Below are 24,688 nucleotides of genomic sequence, written 5' to 3'. Positions count from 1 at the left end.
TGACTCCCTTTAAAGATACACGTTAACTCTCTTGCGGGTCCCACGACTCTCCGAAGAGAGTATAAATGATCTCCAAAGAGAGTTCACTGTTTTCTTTAAAGAGAGTCATGTACGTGGCAAGTCAGGACTCACCGAAAAGAGTCAACGGACCCCCCACTTTTTTTTTTCTTATAGAGTGTAGGAGGGCTCTATACCCGGGGAGCTTTCGAGACAGAGCTGTTTGAATTGATGGGACAGATGCTAATCACTGCAACCCACATATATAAGAAAGCACGGAGGCAAAACGTCGTGCAGAAAAGGGGAGGTGAAAGATATAGACGAAATGAGAGGGCAACTTTCAAGATGAGATACCCACAATGCCGCCGCGGTGGTCAAGTGGTACAGCGCAAGCGTTTCGGATGCGGGAGGTACTGGGTTCGATTCCCAGTGCCGCCGGGCACCCACTGGCTTTCTTAATGAGGAGAGGGGTGTCACACCATTTTATGCTGCGCCACTTCATGCGCTACAGAGGTATAACACACGAACGCTTATTCGTCCATTCGCATTGCCGTTCTTAAACCGCTACTTGACGAGCGACCGTATAACAGAGTTGGATGCCTCGCGGCATTTCCTCCCCTTTCGCACTTGATGTTTCGCATGCTGATATAGTTAGGCAGCCTAAATACAGTAAACAAAATCAAGGCGCCTCCTAGACCCCTCCCCCCCCTTCCCCTCGCCCTTTTTGCACGGTGCGGCTGCCCTTTCTACATGTGCTGATATTGCCTCGGTTCCTGACTGATATCGCCGTCTAAATATGCAATACTCGTTATCTCATCGCCCCCCCCCCCCCCCCCCCCCCCTCCCGAATACCCCGGTCCGTAAGACGCACTTCACACTAGCTATATCATCATTCTGACGACTACTAGCGTAGATAGCGGCGCCTTACGTAAATAGCCCAGTCCTCCGACACGTGCCAGACATCGGGCGACCAGCATGATAGCAGTCCCGGACGTGCCGATTCCCACGGCTACATATTTTACTACGTGCATGCTTTTTGTGCAGCCCTTGCTCTTCGTTGCTCTCTCTCTTATCTACTCGAGTGGATGATGACCCCAACCGAAGGCAGCGCAGGCCCGACACCTCTCCAAGCACACGCACTTGTGAGCTTCGAAAGATTACAAAACTCCTGTAGCCTCGCTCTCTCAACCTTAGCGAAGACAACGCGTGTTGGATCGACCGCTGTAGCATTATTTGGTCCATCGTTTTCGAGTGCGCGCGTAAAAAAAGAAACGGCGGCAAGGACGATAGACTGACCCAGGCTGTGTTCACAAAATAACGGAACTCTCGCGACCACTTCCTCGGTCACACCATGCAGTGGAAAGACGGCGTCGACCCTCGAATGAAGTAGGCGCCGTTCTTCTGTAGCCCGATAAACAACCGCTGGGTAAACACAGCTCCCGTCCAGTGCCCTCAGGTATATATATATATATATATATATATATATATATATATATATATATATATATTTCTTAATCAACATTTCACACACACACACACACACACACACACACACACACACACACATATATATATATATATATATATTATATATATATATGTATATATACACATATATATATATATATATATATATGTGTGTGTGTGTGTGTGCGTGTGTGTGTGTGTGTGAAATGTTGATTAAGAAATGGCCGAAGAGAGAGAGAGAAAATAACTTTATTTATCCCATCTTAAGGAAAAGGGGCGGCGAGATGAAGGCGAGGGATTCTACTCGCGGTAGGCCTCCTCTACCACCTCAGCCCACCTCAGGATAGCCTCCTGCAGTGCGGGGTTGTAGCTGCGAATCGCAGCCTCCCACAGCTCCTGACTATTTAATTGTTTACGAAGGCTCGGGGGAGGGGAGTGATTTTTGAACTGCCGCATAATGTGGTTAAGGTCCGCTCGCCTGAGAGAACAAAACTTGCAGTCCGAATTAGGGTACATTCCGGGGTAAATTTTGTGGCGTAAGACAGGGGAGAGAAAAGTGCGGGTTTGTAATATACGCCATTGAACCTCGCGCCTGCGTGAGGACCGACGTAGTAAAGGCGGGAGGGTTTGGCGACCTAGCCGGTAATGCCCGCAAATGTCGAGGCATATGTAACCAATCTGTCTTTACAGGTAAACGCAGGAGGGAGATTACTGGTTTCTGAAGCGTCCCCTAGGCTATAGCCTGCGCTCGGATCGTGAAAGCTCGAGCGCTTGCCTGGGCCCCTTCATTAACAATCATAGGCCTGCGTGAGCTGGTGTCTAGATTAATGTAACAAGTTGGGATGGCGGATTGCAAGAGAGAATGGCTAGGGCTGTCCTACAAACCCTACCCGCTCCGAAGTTGCACATTGCAAGCGCAACGCCACGAAGCCTGCTGAGCGCTTATCCCAATTAATGCGCCTTTAACTTGTAGGAAGGTATGACGTAATTCCTCGTGCTCCGCTATCACAGAATTGAGACTCCAAATGCGATATCAACAGATCCAAATATAACGTGTTTTGTTTATTACAGTGCCTGAAGTGGTATACTGCAGAGCGAGGGTGGTTGCAATATCTACGAGACATCCGTTGACAGATCATAAAAAAAGACAAAATATCGAAGCATACATCGTGGGTTAACGCTGCTGAATAATCTATATTGCAGCACTCAAGGATCGCGTTTCCCATGTTACATCGCGCGTGATGCAACAGGGGAAAAAGAATTGCTACCGGAGACTACGAAAAGCGAACCATCAAGGCTGGCTTATAGGTCAAGGGATATATGTTATTCCACTCACAGCTGCCTTTATAACAGGGAGGAAAAAGAAATGGCGAATCTTGCACTGAGCCGCGCAAGCCTTTAAACAGCGAAACCGGACGATTCTGAAGACTAATCTGGTTGCTCCTAGCTTGTTTCTATGCTTTAGCTAGGTGATGCAGGTTGTTTCTAGATTGCTTCTAGGTCATTGCTAGGCTTTAGCTCGGTGATGCTACCTTGTTTCTAGATTGATTCTCATCGCAGAGAAATTCGAGTGACACCACAGAGAGTCACAGACATGACACGGATGTCCCAACCCCAGAGACAGAAACTCGCGCTGAAACTAAGCGTTCGCACATCTCACAGATCTACGGGCACGTCGCCGTTGGCGTACGCCTTCCCTCAATTCGGGGTCTTCTCGCAGCCGCCGTTGCCTTTCCCGTTACTTAGTATTCTCTCGTTGTACGTACTGACAGCTCCACGACTGTGAAACCTCAGGAAGTGCGTCGCACGGTCACCCAGCGATTCCCGTTCGTAGCTCCCACTGCTCCGTTTATCAAAGCACCGATGACGCCAATGTTTGAGGTAAGCAGGCAGGGTTTCCCCGGCACGAGTAGAATATTGTCAAGGAGATTCGCAAACTCGGTGTGCGACATGTGCACTTTATCGACTCCCTGCTTATTACGGCAGATGAGACCCGCGTCGTCCGCAGCGAGTTCCGTCAGCACCGGCGAAGCGCAGAGGGAGGCGCATTCGCTCGCTCGGCGAGGTGGTGGCGCCCTCTCTTGCGCGCAGCCGGAGTCAGTTGCATGTTCCCGAAACGTTTTAGCGATTTTAAGTTAGTTATTGCGATTATTTCTTGGTTATTTCTGTTAACTATATTATTTTAGACCTTGTTCGCTCATTTTAACACGGTTTTGAGAATTGCTAGCCTTGTTATGGCCTGTGTTGAGCGCTTTACTGTGAGCGTGATCACGCCACATGAGATGTATGGATGGACAAGCCGGGCGCCTAAAGTGCTCCGCACTTAAAAAAAAATAAAATAAACGTACGATAAAACAAGCAAGTTCACACCACAATGGGCAACGCGATGCCAACCTTGTATTGATAATCGATATGCAAAGCACTACAGGAACAAGTTGGCGGATTTCGGAGTGGAAAGGCAACGCATAGAGTGACAAGCGCTGGGTGAAAGACAATGGGAGGAAACTTGGCCGCGTGCAATCATTAGAACATGGCGCGTTGGATATGCAACATTTTTTTTTATTTATTTACTCGTTGCGAGCCTTCCATCATACACGAACACACACTTCAAATATAAGATATTGCACAGATGCTCTATGCACTTACATTACCTGAAACAATGTTAGGTGGGAGAGCGAGCCTTGTACACGAGAAGATGCGGTACGACCAACGGATCCGCACACTGTCGTACAGAGTCGTAAAGTAACACGACCTCTAGCGCCATGCAGGAATTGAAAGGAAAGGATGAAAATAACTGCTAAGAAGCTGCAGCTTTTTTTTAAATACTGCTTCGGTAGTATGCAAAAAAAGCGGGAAAAAAGAAATGTAAATGTATAGCTAGAAAATCTTCCAAGGTCAAAATAAAATAGATAGTATGCGTCTATACAGCCCTGCAAAGAGGTGTGTGTGTGTGTGTGTGTGTGTGTGTGTGTGTGTGTGTGTGTGTGTGTGTGTGTGTGCGTGCGTGCGTGCATATAGTCCATTTTTTGTTATTGTGATAGAGCTCGTTCTTCGCACCTCGCTCAGAGCAAACGTGTATAAATTCAGCGACTGCACCTGTCAACTACACTCTTGAAAAAGACCGGTCTCCAGCCAAAACACGGAATAAATGTAAATTTTTTGTACGTGCGCCTGCACTTCATATTACTCATATATAGACACAACAACGGCAGACGCCCGCGAACACACACAAACGAACAAGCACGCATACGCATATATATACGAATACGCACACAGCGAGCAAGCTATACAGGAAAGGTTGAATTACGCGAATGTACAGATACATATATATACCTCGCCTTCAGATTTCATTGGGGATAATGTCTCGCCGCATAGCGATGTGATACTCTGTAACGGTAGCCATCTTGCGAGATCTCTCGCTGAAAATGTATGCCACTGAAGGCAAGGTCTCGCCGGAGGTTACACGGAGCACATATATATGCCTCACGGTCTCCGTGAAATCAAATGCAAAAATCGCGCAACATAATGAGTCTCACGTCCTCGAGATATACGGCGACAATCCAGCGGCCCGACGTGATGTGCCGCACTACAGCTGACTAAGCCAGTGAAACAGTTATTTTGTCTCTACAGTATATTTTATCACCAATCATCACGTACACACAATGACACTATATAAAGGTGGTTTAATTGTTATATAGTATACAGTATAGTACAGTTCGTCACCGTATAGCCCGCTGTTTTAGTAACGCCACGTTTGCCAACACCCGGCCATGCCGAAACGACAACCTAAAGTTTTGAGGAATATAAGCTCCAAATGGTGCCGACCTGCAGGGAATGAAACCCATATAGCGAAGTGTGGGTGGGGGAGGGGGAGAGGAATAATTGTGGCAACATCTGGTTACACTTATTTAACTCCATCGAATGCGCGGTATGCAAGCGTCTTTGAATCATGTCTCCTACAGACATGCGGACACGATCGAACCTGCGACTTATGCAGTGTACCCTTACAAAAATGGATTGAGACAGTCTATGTATATAGACTGTCTAAAAATCGGTTTAAACAGTCTATAGACTGTCTATATCCATTTTTGTAAGGAATAACGTCATGCCCAATGAGCTATACTGCGGCGAGTGCGTCGAACGACACAAATATATAACATTTGTTTTGTGCAAATTATATGCGTGTCCAGGCAGCTACACACACACTCCTTTTCCTCATTCACGGTCCACCCGAAAAATTGTCGAACGTATCACATATGTGAATATATCGTTCGTCATTTGTTCATCTCTGCTGCAATGTTTCCGTGAAAATAAGCGTAGCCTGCGTCCAGGTTTTTTCGTAAGTATATCTACACGAATCACTCAACCAATCAGCTTTATTTCCTTCATAATAGTATGGAGAAACTCCAGAAGTTCTCGTGTGTATAGTGTATACTGCAATATGTAATGCTCAGGATACATTTGGTGGCTTTTCCTCTGGGGGTTTCCCCGTACTATTATGAAGGAAATAAAGCTGATTGGTTGAGTGATTCGTGTAGATATGCTTACGAAAAAACCTGGACGCAGGCTACGCTTAATTCACGGAAACGTTATTCCGGTTGCTCCATTACACCTCAGTACAAGTCACTGCTGTCACTCTATTTGCGTGCGTCTGCAAACGCCACGCGATATATGCTCTGGAAGTGTATCGACGACTTCTTCAAGCGGCTAGCGCGTTACACGCGAGTAAATGCGATATCGCCGCCACAAATCGGATATACTTCTCTCTTCGGAGCGAAATAATGCCGATGCCGATCAGGAACACAGAGATAAGTTCATACGTGCGCGATAGGAAGGCCGCCGCGACGAGCGAGGTCCACAGAATGAAATGATTATATAGGCGTATATGCTATATGGTGCATGGAACTCAAAATAACAAACCGTGGCTCATCGCAGAAAGTTTCGGCTAATGACGATCAGCCAGCGGTTTATTAGCCACTGTGGCGGCTAAGCGGCTAAGGCTTTGAGCTGCAACAGCACATGGACGTGGGTTCGAACCCCGGTCATGATCCATATGGCTGCATTTTGATGGGAGCGAAACTCGAAAACGCCCGCGTACGTTAAAATAACTAAGTCCACATTAAACAATAACACCGGGTGGCCGAAATTACCCCGGAGTGCCCCACACCTCCTTTTTTTTTTCGTTTGGCGGGGTGGGGGTGGGGGGTGCGTCCCTCAACAGGTAAACAGCATAAAATAGAAATGTGCACGAGAAAGCGGAGCCAATGAGAAGCATGCGCAAATGGAACGGAACGCGTGTCCAATGGAGGCTTTCAAGAAAAGCCACCGAAAAAAATGTAAGTGGAACTGCCGGTGTACGTATACGTCAAGTACAAGGGTGAACGTGATCGATTCGGTGTGGATGTGAGCGATATTTTGAAATTAATTTTGTGAATACTTAAGATAGTAAGCTTCAACATGCAAGCTCGCCAATTCCGTTCCCTATACCTGTATCATTTATTTCAAAATATGCGAACGACGGTGTGAATGAACCGTGCCTCGTAATCACATCACGGTTTTGGCATGTATAATATACCCCAGAATTTAATTTCCATAACATGCGCTGAAAAACTTGACACTCGTACGAGAAAACAGATCGTGTGCGCACGACGACGGTCTATACATATAGGAAGTTGCAGAGACAAACAAGACGCGAAGCACGAGCCGTCAGACACGTGCAGCAAGCTCAGACGCGAAGCCAAGCGCGTTCCAAGCCAAGCCACCCTCCACGCCAGAAACAATGGCGTGTCACTTGGCGACAAGCGCAGCGACGGCGGCGCCTTCCGCTGTCGCACATACGTCCGGCGCGCATGCCAACACCGCGCCTTTCTAACGAGGAATGCCCCGTGCGTGTTTGACGCGCAATATTACGTAAAACCTGCGCAAGGAGACAACGCCTTTTTGCATTGCGAGAGTTCGAAAGAAGAAAAGGAAAAGTATATGGCATCAGGTGATCGGCATAATGCGTGCGTTCGCACCCGCTGACGACGTTGTTACGAGCTGGCGCCATGGACGACCATCACTCGCCGTCGATGCAATGAAGCTTCGGGAAGGTTCCAGTAATTACGCGCCCACTATAGTTTCCTCTTACTATAGCCTCACTAAATGTACGCGCCGTTCTGCTGCCGTGCACGAGATAGCCGCGTTCGGTCTCGGAAGCACGCACTCCGATGGGAGCGGGAGAGACGAAGACAAAAATAAGTAAAAGAAAAGTTCACTAACGATTTGGAGGTAAACGTTAGATAAATGAGTTAGTGTTACCTTTAATTACCTTGCTTGCCAGAAGTTCTGGCAGAATTGAGTGAATGCCGTTGCCTGCACACAAACTATAGGCAAAATACCACCTAATGCGAAAACGTTAGAAATAAATAAAAAGCGCCGGCATATTTAGCGCGGTAAGAAGCGTTTTGCTCCTGAATGAAGAGCAGCCTGTGAAAACCTAATAAAATTCAGGATTTGTCTGCCACATTTACCAGTGTAATTGACAATAAGGTACACATAGTAGCTAGATATAAAATGCAAATAGAAGGCAATGCTTTCCCGATTTTGACAACTGTTCTGTACAACCGAAGAAAAAAAATCTGGATCATTCTCATCCATACCGCTTGCATTGGCGCCCCATGTACTAAATTCAAAGACATCGGAATTTCGGTTATACTAAAAATGGAGCTTGTTCTTGCGCCCAGCTCAGCCCGGGTTCGGTGCACGTGGGTAATGTTTATCGCCAGAAAACGTGTGAAACTGCTTAGCTATTTTATCTCGAGTATGTATATGTGGTACAGTGGTACAAAGGATATGCAAGCTTTATACATATTTAGAAGAGCACGTACTTTTCTATATCGCATAGACCTCTCTTCAACGGTCTACCCTCGACAAGTATAAATTTGCAACTTCTTATGATTATAACGGCCTTAAGTATCATTTATTAAAAATCATTAAACAGGAACTTCGTTTATGTTTAACACAACTTCATACCGCACTTTAATTTACGAAGCCAGTTTAGCAGAAAAATCATAAGATACTGGTGGTTTTACGATTATCACTATATATTTATTACCTCAATATAGACCTATTTCATAATCCGCAAGTGCGCTTACCTACGCTGCACACTCGCCCAACTAATGGCGGCACCTGTTGCGCTTCAAATAGAGATGATTACTGGCGTAGCCAGGGGGGAGGGGGTGTTCGAAATTGAACAATTTCGGGGGGGGGGGGTTGAACACCCCCCCCCCCCCCGAAATTGTTCAATTTTGCATGTGTATCTATACTACACGCACGCACACATAAAACGCACGCACGAACATACATAATGAATGGTTGACCCCCCCCCCCCCCTCCTCCCCGCAAAAACATTTCTGGCTGAGCTACTGGACAGAAGGTCCTAGTTGCACGTGCTGGGGCTTGTCTATTATGCGTATTTACATAAGGAGAGCTGAGTCTACATTTTCCCCGTCATAGCGTAAGCAAACTGCGCTCCAGCACGCTGTTTGCAGAAGTGACTAGCCGCAATTAGTTAGGCTAACTGCATCGCAGGAAAGCTATAGCTTTACAATTATGAAAAGGGCATAGATGGCTTGCATTGACGTCACTGAAAACGCCGTGTTGGAGCATCAGCATGAGGGGACGCGACATTTCCGATGTCACACTAATGTTATCAAAACATCACATGCAGATTCTTTCATTAATCATGCACAGGGACATTCCTGCCGCCTCGTTTTCACTTAGATGCAACTTTGTTTGTCATCAAAGCCGCCATCGTTGAGTCCCAGTCCCTTTCAGAAGCTGCGTCCATGACGGCACGTGCAAGCCATCTATAGAAACTTGTATTTGCTGTAGTCAGATGTACGATTTGCATTCAAAAACGGGCGCCTGTATGCAATCACGGTAATACAGCCTGATATTTCATGCGGCATGTAATTTCATGCGGCAGACGAAAGCCCAGCCGAAACGAGCCGAGCAACAAGAGTTCTGTGGCGTGCAAGCCTCTCCGCTGCGCTTTTGTTCATGACGTCAACGAAGCCTCTCTCTCGCTCTCAGCTGGTAGGCCTGTCAACACGCTACCTCCATGACGCCACTGTCAGTCAATCAGGAACAATCGGTGCATAGGCCGTGTAAGCTACTCGACACGAAAATGGGTGCGATCAGCGCGCTTCGAAAATTGGCAACCGCTCAGGGGGAGGGAGTCATCTTCGCCGATAAAAAAAAAAAAAAAACCTCAGAAAAACGGCGAACGGCATCCCGCGGCAAATCCGCACAACGCTGCTGGCGCGAAGGGCGCCGCGTCGCGACGAAGGTCGACCGTGGCCCCGAGCTCTGTTCTTGCCTCCTTCGATACGCGATCTCGATGGAGATGGAGGTAGACTGCGGTAGGAGGCGGGGCCGAAGACGCCACGCCATGCCAGGTGCAACGATGCGCGCCACGGTGTACCATTAAGAGCGCCACGCGCGGCCGGTTAATAGCTGTGTATAGACGCACATGCATATCGGGATCCCTTCTGTACGTTTTACCCCCACTAATCGCGCCACCGATGACGTCTGCACGTCCCGGCGGATGGCCGAAAGGGGTCCGCCTAGATACAGAGAGCCGGCACATGGGCACGCACGTCCAAGGAAGAGCTAAATCCTCTAAGGTGCCTTTGCGGAGCTTGTATCAAAATCGCTGAACAACTGACGACCAGAAAAGCAAAAAGGAGGGGGGGGGGCAAGGGTGCGTGTCAAATATTTGGGATAAACTGCATTCCGCATTACATAACACAAGGCCGATGACGTCAATGTGTCACGTAATAATTCCCCCGCGTTCCACCGAAGACCTCGGCGTTGTACCTTTTTTTTTCTTTTGTGCATGGACAACGCTGAAGAAAAAAATCACCGCCCAAGAACTCCGTACAGATGGTTAAGCAGCGACACTGAAACATGCTGTCCCGGTGTTTATCACGAGGTGGAATCGAAGTGTCCTCTACTGTACCGTTTGGTTTCTCTATCACCACACTTAAAGAGATGCGCACTTCAAACTCCTCGTTTGGTGACGTTAGCTTATTGGATGATAAGGATACCTAAAAGATTTTACGCGTAGGGATTCATGCTGCGGCGGGTATCATCCCCAGCTACATATGCCGACAAAATCTGAAGAGATACTTGTGCAAGAGTGGAGACCCTTCGACGTAGCGCATGGCAGCATAGCTGCTTCATTATAGTTATATAGATTCGCTGTAAACTTGCTGCACAGCCCATCTCACGATGACTGTCGAAGTGAATGCGATTAGCATGAAGGCAATAATAAGGTTTTACGAGCCAAACCACGATACGACTATGAGGCATGCCGTAGTAGGGATTAATTTCGATCGCCTGGTATTCTTTGACGTGCACCTAAATTTAAGTATACGGCACGGGTGTTTTCCCACCTCACCCATATTGCAATCCGCGGCCACCGTGGTCGATAATTGAACGTATACGTCCACCGTATGAAGGTGCTACTTCACCTTCAGCCCCCCCCCCCTTAAACAACCGGTGTAAAGCATTCGCTGGGGCCCATGTCCGCACATATGGTTAATTCACGAATTGGCGCCGCTCAAACAAACAACGTTTCGCGAAACAATCCAGAGAATGTATGCATGCAGTACCTCTGTTGCTTAGGCACGTTATACCGGATCGATCCATCAAATCAGCGCCCAATCGTCCTTCCAAATCATGATTTTCAGTGAAAGCATTGGAATCTTACAGTGCTGTAAAACAACGGGCACCAACCGTGTATTAGAGAGCCAAACACTGTAGTCGCGTTTTGTATATGTTGCGAATGTCTGCCGTTCACTGTGGTTTGTGGCATATAGCATGCAAAAACCATGCCTCCGGGAAAATGAGACCTCTCGAGAATTCATGAACGAGTTTCTCTTTCTTTTTCAGGATTCCAAGGTCCAGGACGAAACCACTGCTAACTACGCAAAACGCACCCACACATACAGGTTATGGCAGGGGAAAAAATTCACAGACGATTACGGTACTGCCTAATGCGAATTCTGAGCGCAGCATCGTGTTGGGGCGACGTCAACTGTGTTTGATGTTTTCGCTATCCGCAGTTGCAATGTAACATTCCTTACATATTGCTACAGAAACTGCCAGCGCCCGAGTGCTACGCACACCACTCAGTGCATTGCAGGCGTCGCGAACCAAGCGAAACGCCGACAGCCCCTTCACGACAAGCGAAGCCAGCCGCAGTGCACGTGCCAGCCCTGCATGCGCACGAGCTCCAACCGATGGGCCAGCGCGCATGACGGAGGAAGAAAGCGAGGTTAGAAGCTAGAAGAAAGCGAGGTTAGAAGCTCGCGATATCGACAGACTCCGCGCTCGCTCTCTTCCGTCCTCGTTCGCTCTATCGGTTACGCCGACGGCGACACCGCTGAACGCAGGAACGGGCGCCTAAGAGCTGCGCTCTAAAAAATGCTGCACAGAAAAAGTTGCAAAACACGAACAAAGAAAAGGACCGACAATAAAAAAGAACTAGGAAAAGGCGAGAAAGGTCAGCTTATTACATATGCGTCTCATGCATGCTATATACATACTGCGCGCACACGCACGCGCTCGCCAAAGCATGATGGACCCGCATCGATAACAATATACGTGCCGGGTGCAAATCACAGCGCATGCATATTCAATACACGCGCAATTTCCTTTTCTTCGTTCCACATCACCGCAGAAGCGCGCATGCAAGCGGCGCCTTATATATCGCGACGAGTGACAGCACATCCGCACGCCGCGAACGGGGCTCCGTGCACATGCGTATAAGCATTTGAGATACGAATGCACGCCATTTCGTTGCCGCATACCAATGCGAGTCTTTCTCTCTTTACAGATAGCTCAACGCAGTGCACTCGACGTTACTCAATTGCCAATAAAATATATTCCTGACCGTCGGAAAAGCGTCACACTGACGTCAGAATAAGCTCGATATTAACTAACAAAGATGAGGCAGGCGGTATCCTCGGTCACATGCAATCGAGACGCGATTCCACGAAGAAGCGCAGGAAGCTAACTCAATTAGAATGCGACGCATATATACAGCGCGAAGAGACCACAGGCTGCAGACCGGCCGCGACGGACAAGAGGTGCTGCAAAAATATACTGGCGGAAACCATCACAGCTGTATTGCGCGATGCTTGCACTTACGCATATAACGAGGCTTCTTTCTTCATTTCTTTTATTTATTTTTTTCCCTGCGAATTATGCTCGTCAAATTGGTTCGTATCTACACGCTCATGAAAGGTTAATTTACAGAGATATGTATGCAGGCGTCATTTCATCCTGTGATCATTCAAGGCTGTATAGGAAGGAGTCTGCCCGTACACCCGAACACGGATCAATGTGCAGGATTTTAATTAAACCATGTTAACACTGCACTAAACGTACAACAACAACAACAACAACAACAACAACAAATTTCGTTTGCCGTATCTGGCAACATAATTTTGAAAGGGATGCTGAAGAGAAATACTAGATTAGTTCGAAATAATAATACCACACAAAACCTCATATCCGTTTAGCGGTCGCAAAAAAAAAAAAAAGAAAAGAAGGCTGTTATTACACGAAGAAAAAAAAAGTTGAAGGCCAACAATACAATACAAGGATCAACACAATAGATAGAGAAGAGAAACAAGAAAAACAAGGCTTCCGCCTTAGAGTCGTCGTAGGCAAATGCATAAGGGATCCTGTGACTTTTTGTTTCTCAGGGCCGCAGCAACGTCATAGACATCTCTGAAAGATCGCCAGTAAAGTTCTTGGACGACAGCGATCATACTGGTATTCGTAAATAAAGGGTGCGTGCACGCGTGCGCAATTAAGGGGCAAAATATATACTCTGAGGACGCTTGAGCTTCGCCTTCAAGAATAGAACGCGATAGCGTGATCGGGCCCCGCGCGCATCGCTTTCTCAATTGCTAGCCTAGCTTCGGTTCTCGGTGCATGCCTCAACCGAGCCGTAAGGCAACGAACGACTCTGCGCGTAACATTGGCCGTTTCAAAGTATCCTAGAATGCCTATTGCAAGTACAGTTGTTAAGTGCCCGCTACGCCATAATTATTCCTTTCGCGAATCAGCGAAGGGCCCACTACGCGTCCGTAAGGCAACACGCGAACCTACGCAGCTTTGTTGATGCCTTTGCTGCTGCTGATGATGATTAAATGTCTGAGCCCTCTGTAACGGGTGGGCCTTTAAAACACCCACTCGTTGCGCAATTCGCATGTTTTGACGCCCGGCGCGATTCTACGCTTCTGCCATGCAATATTGCATGCGTTAAGGAGACTCCTTTCACTACAAGACATTCATATAGTGTGTTTTTTTTTTCCAAGGCAGTTTCAAGAAATATCGTGGCTCTGTCAGGTAATAAAGAAAAAAAAAGGTGTGGCTCTGAGGTAGAACACCTGCTAGCCACGCAGACAGCCTGGGTTCGATTCTCACTCGGACCTGAAGATTTTTATTATTTATTTTATTTGCGTCTTTCTCGATTTTTCGGTCACGGACAAGATGATTTTTCGCTCACAACCAACGATGCCGACACTGGAGTTTCTGCGAAACGAGCTCTTTGAGGCTATCGCGTTAACATGTGCTGTACGTGTCCCTGTGGCGGCTAGTATAGACCCTTCCCAATTGTAGTACGCTTCTCCGCATGACACATAAGTACAGCGGCGAAAGGGACTTAAGCGTTCCACACGCGACAGACCGATACCAGAAAATTTTAGAAACGTTGACCTTTGTTATCGTTATTTTGTTTTCGCGGTGGCCTTAGTCTGCATTTCGAATTACGGACGTTCCCGTACAATCGGGAGGCTCGCTCGAAATTCCGGAGCCTCCTGGGCAAATCGGGAGAGTTTGCAGGCATGCAGTGGCTGCTCTGCTACTGTGGAAGAGCTTTGTAATTCGGAAGAGGAAACCAGAGGGGGAAAAAATAAACGAAAAAGAAAAACGAAGACAGCGAAGAAAATCAACCAGACAGGACAAGCACTGGACTTACAAGTAAATGTTTACTGAAGAAACGTTATTGAGCTTACTGTACGAATTCACTGATAAGCCAAACTTTCGCCGTTAATCTCGTTTGAATGATAACGGACGGCAGGCCTCGTGTGTGGTCTTTATCGCCGCTCGACTCGGCACTGAAGAGCATGGCTTTTGTTTTATCCCTATCGCTACGACCGGTTAAAAAAAATGTTCTAAGGATACTCCAGTGCGAAGTGCGTGCGTACGACAATACACACAATCTTAAATTTTCGGATGGTATCTGACGTCATGGAAGGAGGAGTCGAGAGCTATACTGCCTTCTCAGAGAAGCAGGGTTCTATACACGCTGGCTTTCGTTTGCACTTTCTACAATTCACTTCACGATCAACGCATCACGCTCAAATGTATGTCAATTGTTTTCAATGCTCAAAAACGGTTAGGGAAGCCCTTCTGGCTTGCTATACATTCGTGCACGGGCCGTGGATGCATGTATTCCAGCAAGCCAGCACGCGAACTGACCCTGAGACGCTTTTTTTTTCTGTATTTTTCGCTCGAGTGATCATCAACTTCTCGTTTCTTGAAAGCTAAATGCGGAGGCGAATGCTTAATGGTTTTTTTTCTTTCTTTTTCTACTTTTGTTGGCGGCTCTTTTAAAAACATCGAGGAAGCCGGTAGTGAATGGGGTGAGGAGCGAACGCTTGACTCGCGCCTAAACTGTCATGCCCGCCGCACTTTAAGGAAGACGACGCTGTAAAGGTATACACGTACACCGCCCGCACTCATAAAACGAGCCTGCGGCCGGGAACGCCCATACACCGCAGCAGCAGCAGAAGGTCGAGGAATGAAAGCGTGGAACGAACGACTCCACTCAACACAGAACGTACTATCACAGACTCACAGCTCTATACAGTGCATTTAGCGAAAGCGCCCTTATGTATATACGGGCTCATTAAACACAGACCGCGTTGCGCGCCGTATACCTGCTTCTTTTATGTCCTGCCGACGCCCCGAGTGTGATGGCGGAAACGAGCGCGTATTCGACGCTTACAACCGTGTGCTCTTTCGCGTGTCTCAATGAGTGTCATGGCAAGAGCGTAAGTGTACCGTGCCGACTGTACGCACGCGTTGTACAGGCCACCGACTAACGAGCACACATAAGTGTTCCGTTAAGCAAGAGAAGTTAATTAGAAAGTACGCCCAGCATTAAGTATAGCGCCATATTTCCCATTTCTGAAGAGCCACCTCTCTCTTTCAGAATCACCAGGAAGTATCACTTTTTTTCTGATACGCTGACAATCGATGAAGTTGGTCAACCCCGGTAGTGGTGTATGCACTGCGAAAGATTTTAGCGGCCCAGAAACGTTTACCGTTTCCTGGCCTTATTTGCCTACAAGTTTCAGCACGCGTGGATGACCTCCGTCAATTGAGCAGCGCAACGATGCGGATACTTTAATTAGTAAAACTGCATGCATGCACCTATAATACTACGCTATGACTTTGCACTCAGGAAAAACAAAAAAAAAAAAACTACATTCTTACGAAAAAAGAGAAAAAGTCACCATCCAAGCACTCCAGCGGCCAACGAGCGAAGCTGACACGTGCGGCCCCGGTGTTTATCACGAGCTGGGATCTATCGAAGTGTTTTCTGCCGTAGATTTTGATTTCTCTATCACCTCATTTAAGAGACGCGTTCTTCAAACTTACCGCTTGGTAACGTTAGCTTAAATGATATCAACAACACTTAGAGGATTTTATGGGTAGCGATTCATGCTGCGGCGGTACCATCCCTAGCTATGAATGCTGAAGAAACCCGACGAGAAACTATATAGAGCAAGCACGCAGACCCTTCGAGGTAGCGTATATGATAGCATTGCTTCTTCATTATATATTGTCTTCGTGCACACGGACCGCCTTTTCCCACCTACTATCCATACAGAGGTTCGCTTTAATAAAGAAAGAAAAAAAAAACGAGAAAAAAAAAACCAAAGACATTCGAAATTTCCAACACGTTATATCGACCTGTTTTTCCACAGCGCTGCATGGCGACATTTATTTGGAGTAATTTTGAGAGCGCGGTGCGCTTGACCCGGATTCATATATGGTCAACCTTTTCAATTTGAAACACCGGCTCTAAAGTTGTATAGCAAAGCTTTTATATATACGGTGCAACATGACACGAATTTCTGCACTGCGAACCGAGAACGGGCGTGTGGAGACTATATAGGGGCACACTTCTGCTTGAAGGCACCACGTTGGGTGGCGAGATGCGTGAGTTGAATGTACACAGGCATTCATTGATTACATTGAAGCTATGCTGCATTTCCATGACCATCGACACGCAGTAAAGCGCGAGAGCATCGATGGCCACAGTAAAATACAGTTGTATAAAGGGATACAAGAAGCATCACGCCAACAGCGCACCCTCCGTAATGTGCGATATATAGGGTGCACTATAGTTCTCCGGTTTTCAAACTATCTCCGTACAGCTCGCCTTCCGCGAATCATACGTTCCAATTGACAGCCACGTGCCGTTTCGAGCATTCCAACGTACAGATCGGGTCTCTCACCAATACACCACGCGTGTATAGTTTTCTGTTGCTTTTCGTGTTATCACGCGCAAATAACGGTCTACAGAGGGAGAATAACAAGGAAGCTGAAACCAACCCGTCTATTTTTGCATGCACAGAAACACAGACAGGGGCTCATGTTGGCAGCGAGTGGGTGTCGAGTGCACTTCCAGCTGCGTGGCAAGAGGCCACGTGAGATTTCCGAAGCTTCCACAACACTAAGGACATCTCTCTATCTCTCTTTCTGAACTAAGTGTTCAACGCAGTTCATTAATGAATGAATTAATTAATTCGTTCATCGATTCATTCGTTCGTTCTTTCTTCATTCATTCATTCATCCATTCATTCAAACTCATTCCTAATTTATTCATTCATTCATTCATTCATTCATTCATTAATTCATTCATTCATTCATTCATTGAGACACTCACAACAGCGCTCCGGGGAAAGTGGCAATCACCGTGTATATATACACACGGCGGCACGCACGCACGGAAATCGAGTCTCTGTGAGAGTGGAGTGTTTCCTGGGTCAGGACGGCGACGTGTTATCTTGCAACGCCGGTCAAACAAAGGGACGCTCGTGAAAAAAAAAAAAAAAAGGGCAACACAGAGGTGAGGAGAGCATGCAGTAGAGAAGGAATTGCGTGCTGACGGAGCAAAGCAGCCCTCGCCGTATCTCTCCCCACCATCGCTGCTGCCGTCCCATTCGGTAGCGCGACCACAGGAACTCCTCGGCGCAACGTGTGTCGCGCGGCGTCGGCTCGAAATAGACGGACGCATCAGTGGCGGACCCAACTTAGGGGAGATAAACGAGACCAGACGGCCTATATTTACACCCACCGCAGAAGCCGAGGGCTCGCGCGAGCACGCGTCGTAGTATAACGTACTCACGTAATACAAACGCGCTTGTAATCGCGTGGTGGCTGTATACAGCAAGCAGTTTTCCCCTCCACGTGCAGACAACACATCAGTGACCGCGGCGCATCGTTACGGTGTCAGAAGTGGTTACGTCCTAGGTTACGTCAAACCCCTTTGCGGACGCCAGTGCGGTCAGCAGTACCGGACATGCCCTGTGGTAACAGGGGGGAGGGGGCTTGCGGCGTCCCTCGGAAACGGAGGGGGAGAGAGAAAGAGAGACAATTGTATTGACGGCACAACGAGGTCGTTGAAGTTAGCTTGTCGGAGGTTCAAAGCGTGGCGGTCAGTTGCTTGCCACGACCGTTTCGGCCCAGTTAGTCACTCGTTCCTTAATAAGGTAGTCAGTTAGCGACAGGAGTGACTCCCACGCCTCGTGGGAGGAAGCTGGCAGTATGACCTTTGGAGGAGGATTGCCCTCGCATTCCCAAAGAACGCGATTCTGGGTAGCCTTCATGCAGTCGCACCAGTGGCAGTTTGGTTGAATTTGATCCAGCTAAACTTCAGATAGCCGATGAGGGCTGGGAGAAGTTTATTTTATTTGCCTCCAGATCGAATACCCATTCATTTCCATTGTTAGGTCTGTATGTGGGGCCGCGTACGTTAAGCGAACCTCTCTGCGTGGGTGCCGCTCCGCCGTCTGGCCAACACCGTTTTTTCTGTTGGTCTGACACAGGAAGGCGAAGACGACGAGCGCATAACTTCCGGGTGCACGAGTTCGCGCTAAGCGGCCAAGCGCGATCGCGTGGGCGTCGGCGGCGTCGACACAAGTGATGCAAAGGATCACCATCACGTGATGGCGTCCCATATTGCCAAAATTTAAGTGTCGATTAATACATCGACTGAGGAGCAAAAGGAGAGGAAGAGGATGGCTTTCGCCTTCGAGTCGTCTTCGGCGATTGCATAAGGGACCCTGCGAGTGACTTTTTTTTACATTTTTCTCAATCCGCTCGTCCATCATTAGCATGTCGTACCAGCGCCGACAATCACACTCCTGCGGATCGTATACGAGAGGACGACGGGTGGACAAACGCGGGCACTCGGCGTATAGGCATTAGCGCAATAGCCAGGCATAAGATAGATATAGTTGATAAAACAGGCTATTATAAATTAAGTTTAATCGGTGACCAAAAGGAACCTCGTAACAAGGACATCACCATGCGCTCGTCGCACAGCGTAAAATGGACGCGCGGACGCCGAAAATACGCTCCATGTGGCTGGCCCTGAATGCCGACGCGCTGGCGTCCTTCCGTGCTGAGCACACTGCAGAACTATGAATGGACCAGATACTCAAGCAGCCTGAAAGTGTATGAACGGATGTGTTTGTGTTCAAGCGGCCACCTGCAGCACGTGGTAAAGTGCGCGCGCGTTTGACGTAGCGTATGCGTGCCACGAGCAAAACGCTATAGCCTTGGCCTCTACCTGGCCGTCTCCCATGCCTAAACTATACACGTGCCAAGTGGGCAGCCCGTGCCACCGCGCTATTTGGGGCTCCTCGGATATTGCGGTCGCAAAAGGGGTGCTCGCTTACAGCTGCAGCTACCCGAGCCGTTTTGTTGTATGCAGAGAACCACGTGCTATATATCTATATATAAAGTCAGTAAGGCGATGTGAAGCGCGTAAAGTAATCGGAAAAGGATTTGAGGACCGTATCGCCCGATACGAAAGAGTGGCACACAAAAAATTCCATACACGATAATGCTGTAAACGCATCTAATAAGACTATCATCGTTAGAGCGTTTCTCCTGTATCTCTTTTTTTTTTATTTGCTTGCACTGCATCCTGTATGTTTTACAAGCTTGCAGCTTGTCTGCCGCAAGGCTTATTCACGCACCAGCAAGAGAAGAAGTTTGGGCGTGTTGGAAGTTCACTGTTCAGCAAAAACCATAGCGCAAAAAAAAAAAAAAACACGAACAGAGGATAAGATAAATACAGGACAAGCGTTATCCTGTCTTCATCTCGTCCCCTGTTTTTTTGTTTTTTTTTTCTTGAGCTATGGTTTCTGCAGAACGTTGTTTACACACAACACACGTCAGCCAAAAAACACGAGACACCGGCAACGAGGTGGCTGCTTGGGCTGGCTGGTAAAACATATTTGACAAGGAAAACCTTCTTTTCAGTGCTGCGCACAACATTTTAAGAAAAGGACACGACAAAACCGAGCGACAGGAGATATATATTCGCGCCATCTGAGCAACAAATAAACTTGGTTGTATAGGTGTGCGCTCAGTCCTATCTCGTCCTTTTCTTCGTATGTTATGCGCACTGAAAAAAGCTTTTCCTTGTCATGTTTGCGAAAACAGAACATCGCTGTATGCAGCCGAAAGACGATGACCGGTGCGCAGATCCAGGAGTATAATTTACGCCGTTCGCAAACGCGCACTGACAACCGATGTAAGATGTAAGATGCGGTGCGCGTTAGCAATGCGGCATCCGCACTTTCCTCAAAACATTTCAACTTGCATGTCAATAAAACGATTTCACAATCGTCGCCGTAAGCTTCCACGGTTGGCGTAATATAGTGTTACTGAACTGAAACAGAGTACCGAATAAAACAAATGTCATGGCTTATTCGGCTTACTGCGCTATAGATTACGCACGGATTCCGCGCTATTTTGGACATCCGAGATTATTTGACATGCACGCACCACGTTCAAGTGCTCAAGCGTTTTCCCTTTTCTTTCTGCGAACCCCCCCCCCCTTTTTTTTTTTCATTTCGTCTACCTCTAAATGTGGCCAACATGACCGGGAATCGAACCTGCACCCTCGTGCTTAGCAACGCAACACTGTATCCGCTAAACCCACACTATACGGATGAGCTGCATACAGAACTATAGCTCGTTAAGAAAACGGAGGTACCGGATTAGATCAGCGAACTAGGAAAACTTATTATTTTTTCCACGAAAGCCAAGTTTAACGTCTAACAGACCCGCATGTACAAGGCCACTTTCGAGTATTGATAATCGTTTTCATTTTCCTAGAACTTCCTTCGTTTTGCAAGATCGCCGCCAAACTTATTAGCATGTATAGCAACAATTTGTTTACTTATGAATTACCCCGCGGCGATGCCAAACAAAGCTGCGAAACAACCACGCAGAAGCGGCGTCCAATTTATCGTTGGAGGACGCGACCTTGAAGACGATCAACAGCCGCGGGCATGCATTAGCGAGTTATCATGCTCTACGTTGGTTTCTTTCCATATCGAAGTTATGAGTGGTTGCAGAAAACATTGGACGCACGGACAGAAAGAACTATGAGGTCCACTGGTGTCAGCGCTTCGTCAGTGCCATCACAGAAAGAAACCGGCTGCCTTATAACCAGTGTCCCATTCTTTTTCGTCTTGTTTGACGTTTTCTTTTCATTTTAGTCTTTCCGACAACCACGTTTAAAACTGTAGATAGTCGGACCTATATATTCAGCGGAGGATTCCAATAAAACCATAGGCGTGCGCATTAGGGGGAGGGGGGGGGCGAAGGTTCGTGGCAGCAACCCCCACCCCCTCATGGTTTGTCGAGTCCAAAACATATGCTTCATAATGGATAAAAAACCGAAATTGAAGCGATGGCATGATTCTCACAATGGCCTGCCTTTGGCTCCTGGATTTCCGGGAGTAAAGATGCAAAATAAACAGTTCTTGAAAAACAACATCAGGGGCCTTCGGCTGCCATTCTCGTCAAAAACCTGCGTGGTCATAACCCTTTGAACAATGACCGGACAGGTCCGACTAAATAAAATTACGGGGCAGACTTCGCCCCCCCCCCCCCTTCTCCTGCCCCCCGTTCGCACGCCTATGAATAAAATGTCAGTTGTTAGTGAGCAGTGTCCTCGTGTTTCTTTCTTTCCGTGCGTCTATAACGTTTGCTGCAATCACTCAATATGCAAGACCACCGACCAGCCCAGATGCAAGCCATTCTAATCTCTAAGTGGGAGGGGAATGCTAGATTGTATTCATAAAGATTTCGACGTTTGCCAACTTATATAGTGCTACATATAGCTTTTGCATTGATTGCAATTTTTCTCAATTACAAGCGGTTCTGGTACGGTTTCGGATAGGACGAACAGAAGTGCACTTGTGAGGTATATCGTCCCAAAGAGAGACCGCAAGCAGATATCGCTCACTGGGCACAAGTATATGGTATTATCAAGTACGCGTGCTCATTCTTATCCACCTTAGATTTTTTTTCTATTTTTTGTATAAGAACAGAGTGCAATACAAGCGACACTTGCACTGATCACAGCATCGATTTCAACAAAGCCGATACGATGCACGCGTTATCCTATCTAGATTACGCCGATTCAGCTTCCGCATACGGTTAGGAAAGACTGATAAAATCCCTTATAAAAAAGAGGAGTAAAACAATGTACCGCCAAATGATAGCAAGAACAATGAAGCGCAAGCAACGACACTTATTAAGGCGAAAGCCTTAGATGCCTCATAAAACGCGAAATTTTACCGTCGCGGCGTCAACACGAGTGATGCGAAAAAAAAAAAAGAAAACTCTTCCCGACGTGCTGACGTCCCAGTGACGCGAGATAACTTGACGTCACGTGACGACGTCATCACATGACATCGCCGTTTATTGGTCAAAGGTGGCCCGATCACGGAGGCCGTGCAAAACCACGTTAGGTGCAGGAAGCTATCGGAGGGAGGGGAGGGACGATCAATACATCGACTGAGAAGGAAAAGGAGATGGCTTTGGCCTTCGCGTCGTTTTAGACGAATGCGTAAGGGCCCCTGCGCGTTTTTGCTTCGTTTATCGCACAGCTTTAACCGCACCCTCAATACCGTAAGACATTGCACCATGCAACTTTAACAACGACAATAATCATCACACTCAGCCTTTTATGCGCACTGCAACACGGAGGCCTCTCGCAATGATATCCAACCTAACCTGTCCTGCGCGGTCCGATTCCATTTCATGTCTGCAAACTCCTCCATCTCGTCGCCCCATTTAATCCATTGCGTCATCGGCCGCGCTTCTCACCGCTTGGTATCCATTCAACAACTTTAACTGACCATCCGCTTGTATCTCATAACGTGATGTGTATCTCATAGCGTGATGTATCTCATAACGCACAGGCAAGAACATTCCTTAAAATAGTTCCTTAAAATAGTACTGCGCAGAGCTGCATCACAGCTTGTAACGTTGCATTAACCCTCGAGTGCACATATATAATATATCTCGGTTTTTACTACTATGGGGGCATCACAGTTTGTTTAGTATAACAAATCACTCCAATAGAACCACCGTATGGCATACGTCCCACAAGCACAAAAAAAAAAAAAATCGCAGAAGCTTCGAATGAAATACCTTTTTTTACTTCATAACACACACCGTGACGTCCTGAATTAACTGCTGACCTAAAGTCCCGTAAATGAAAAAAGAACAGTGACAATCTGATGCGAACGGCGGTGCAATAAACAATAAAACACACACTTAAAAGAATGAACAAGACAACAATAGGCAAATTTAATCAGGCCAATGACAATCCTAATGACGGTTGATGGGAAAAATAAACGATAATTACGAAAATTAATAACGTCCGACGCACATGTTTAAATTTGTTCGAAGCTAAAGTTCAGTGAACCGGTGTCAAGCAGTGCCTAGGAGTACACAACGATGTACAATACACGTGTCGACAAAAGAATGTTAATGAAAGTGTACGCTGCGGAATTTTGCGACTCGTAGGTAACTAAATTTTAAAGAGTTCTATATAATCGCTGTGTTACAGTGAGTACACATGCGGTCCTGATACAGCTCTGATGTGAGCCCGGCAGACTTCTATCTGCTCTCAAATATCAAGAGAATCATGAAAGGTCGCTGTTTCGACGGTGTTCCCGCCATCCAACGAGCTGTCACTGAATCTCTGAAGGAGGTCAGGGCAGCCGGCTTTCAGGGAGCCTTTGCAAGTGGGAATCGCGTTGTACTCGGTGTATCGACGCCCAAGGAAACCATTTTGTAGAATTTAGACAATGCGTACCGATCGGACCAATAAATTCTTTTTACCAGACCCAGACCATTACTTTACGGATAGACCCTCTATATCGTTGCAATGAAATCCGAAACAATTAAGAAACAAAAAAGATGCATCGTTTGGGTGGCTCTTGTTGCGAACGTCAACACAATGCCGATTTGTCAGTGCAATCTTTTTTTATCGTGGCAAATAAGGGGCACAGACTAATGGGACACAGGCTAAGGCACAAATAGAGAAGACGACGCGATGCTGACAACTGAATATTTATTCGGAAAGTTAGAACCTTTTATAACCCGACATGTCTTACTTAAGCAACAATAAACATGTGATGACTAAGAAAAAACAACGAGATACTTATTTTTGTAAAACATCCAAAATGTCTGTCATGTGTTTAATCGTTACACGCCGCGGTGGTCTCTATAGTGGCTATGGTGCTCGAATGCTGACCCGCAGGTCGCGGGACGTAATCCCGACCGTGGCGTCCGCGTTTCGATGAAGGCGAAAATGCTAGAAGCCCGTGTACTTAGATTTAGGTGCAAGACCCCAGGTGGTCGAAATTTCCGAAGTCCTCCACCACGGAATCTTTCATAATGATATGGGCGTTTTGGGACTTCAAACGCCAACACTTATTATTATTGCGCTGAAGTCGCCTCTAAAAAAAGGCACTTAATTATCAAGAAGCGCTAAGGGAAAGCTTGACTTGCATACAGTCTTTACTTATTTGTTGTTGTTGATGACGTA

General features: G+C 47.1%; 1 protein-coding gene across 1 annotated transcript in view; it reads right to left on the bottom strand.

Annotated features, from left to right (window-relative positions):
* Positions 1-24,688, bottom strand: part of LOC119385716 (UDP-glucose:glycoprotein glucosyltransferase 1) — a 96,696-nt gene that overhangs the window by 30,880 nt on the left and 41,128 nt on the right. The gene's annotated exons all lie outside the window — the stretch shown is intronic.

This window comes from Rhipicephalus sanguineus, chromosome 3, assembly GCF_013339695.2.
Source record: "Rhipicephalus sanguineus isolate Rsan-2018 chromosome 3, BIME_Rsan_1.4, whole genome shotgun sequence".
NCBI lineage: Eukaryota > Metazoa > Arthropoda > Arachnida > Ixodida > Ixodidae > Rhipicephalus > Rhipicephalus sanguineus.
This window is presented reverse-complemented; position numbering and strand designations above follow the sequence as displayed.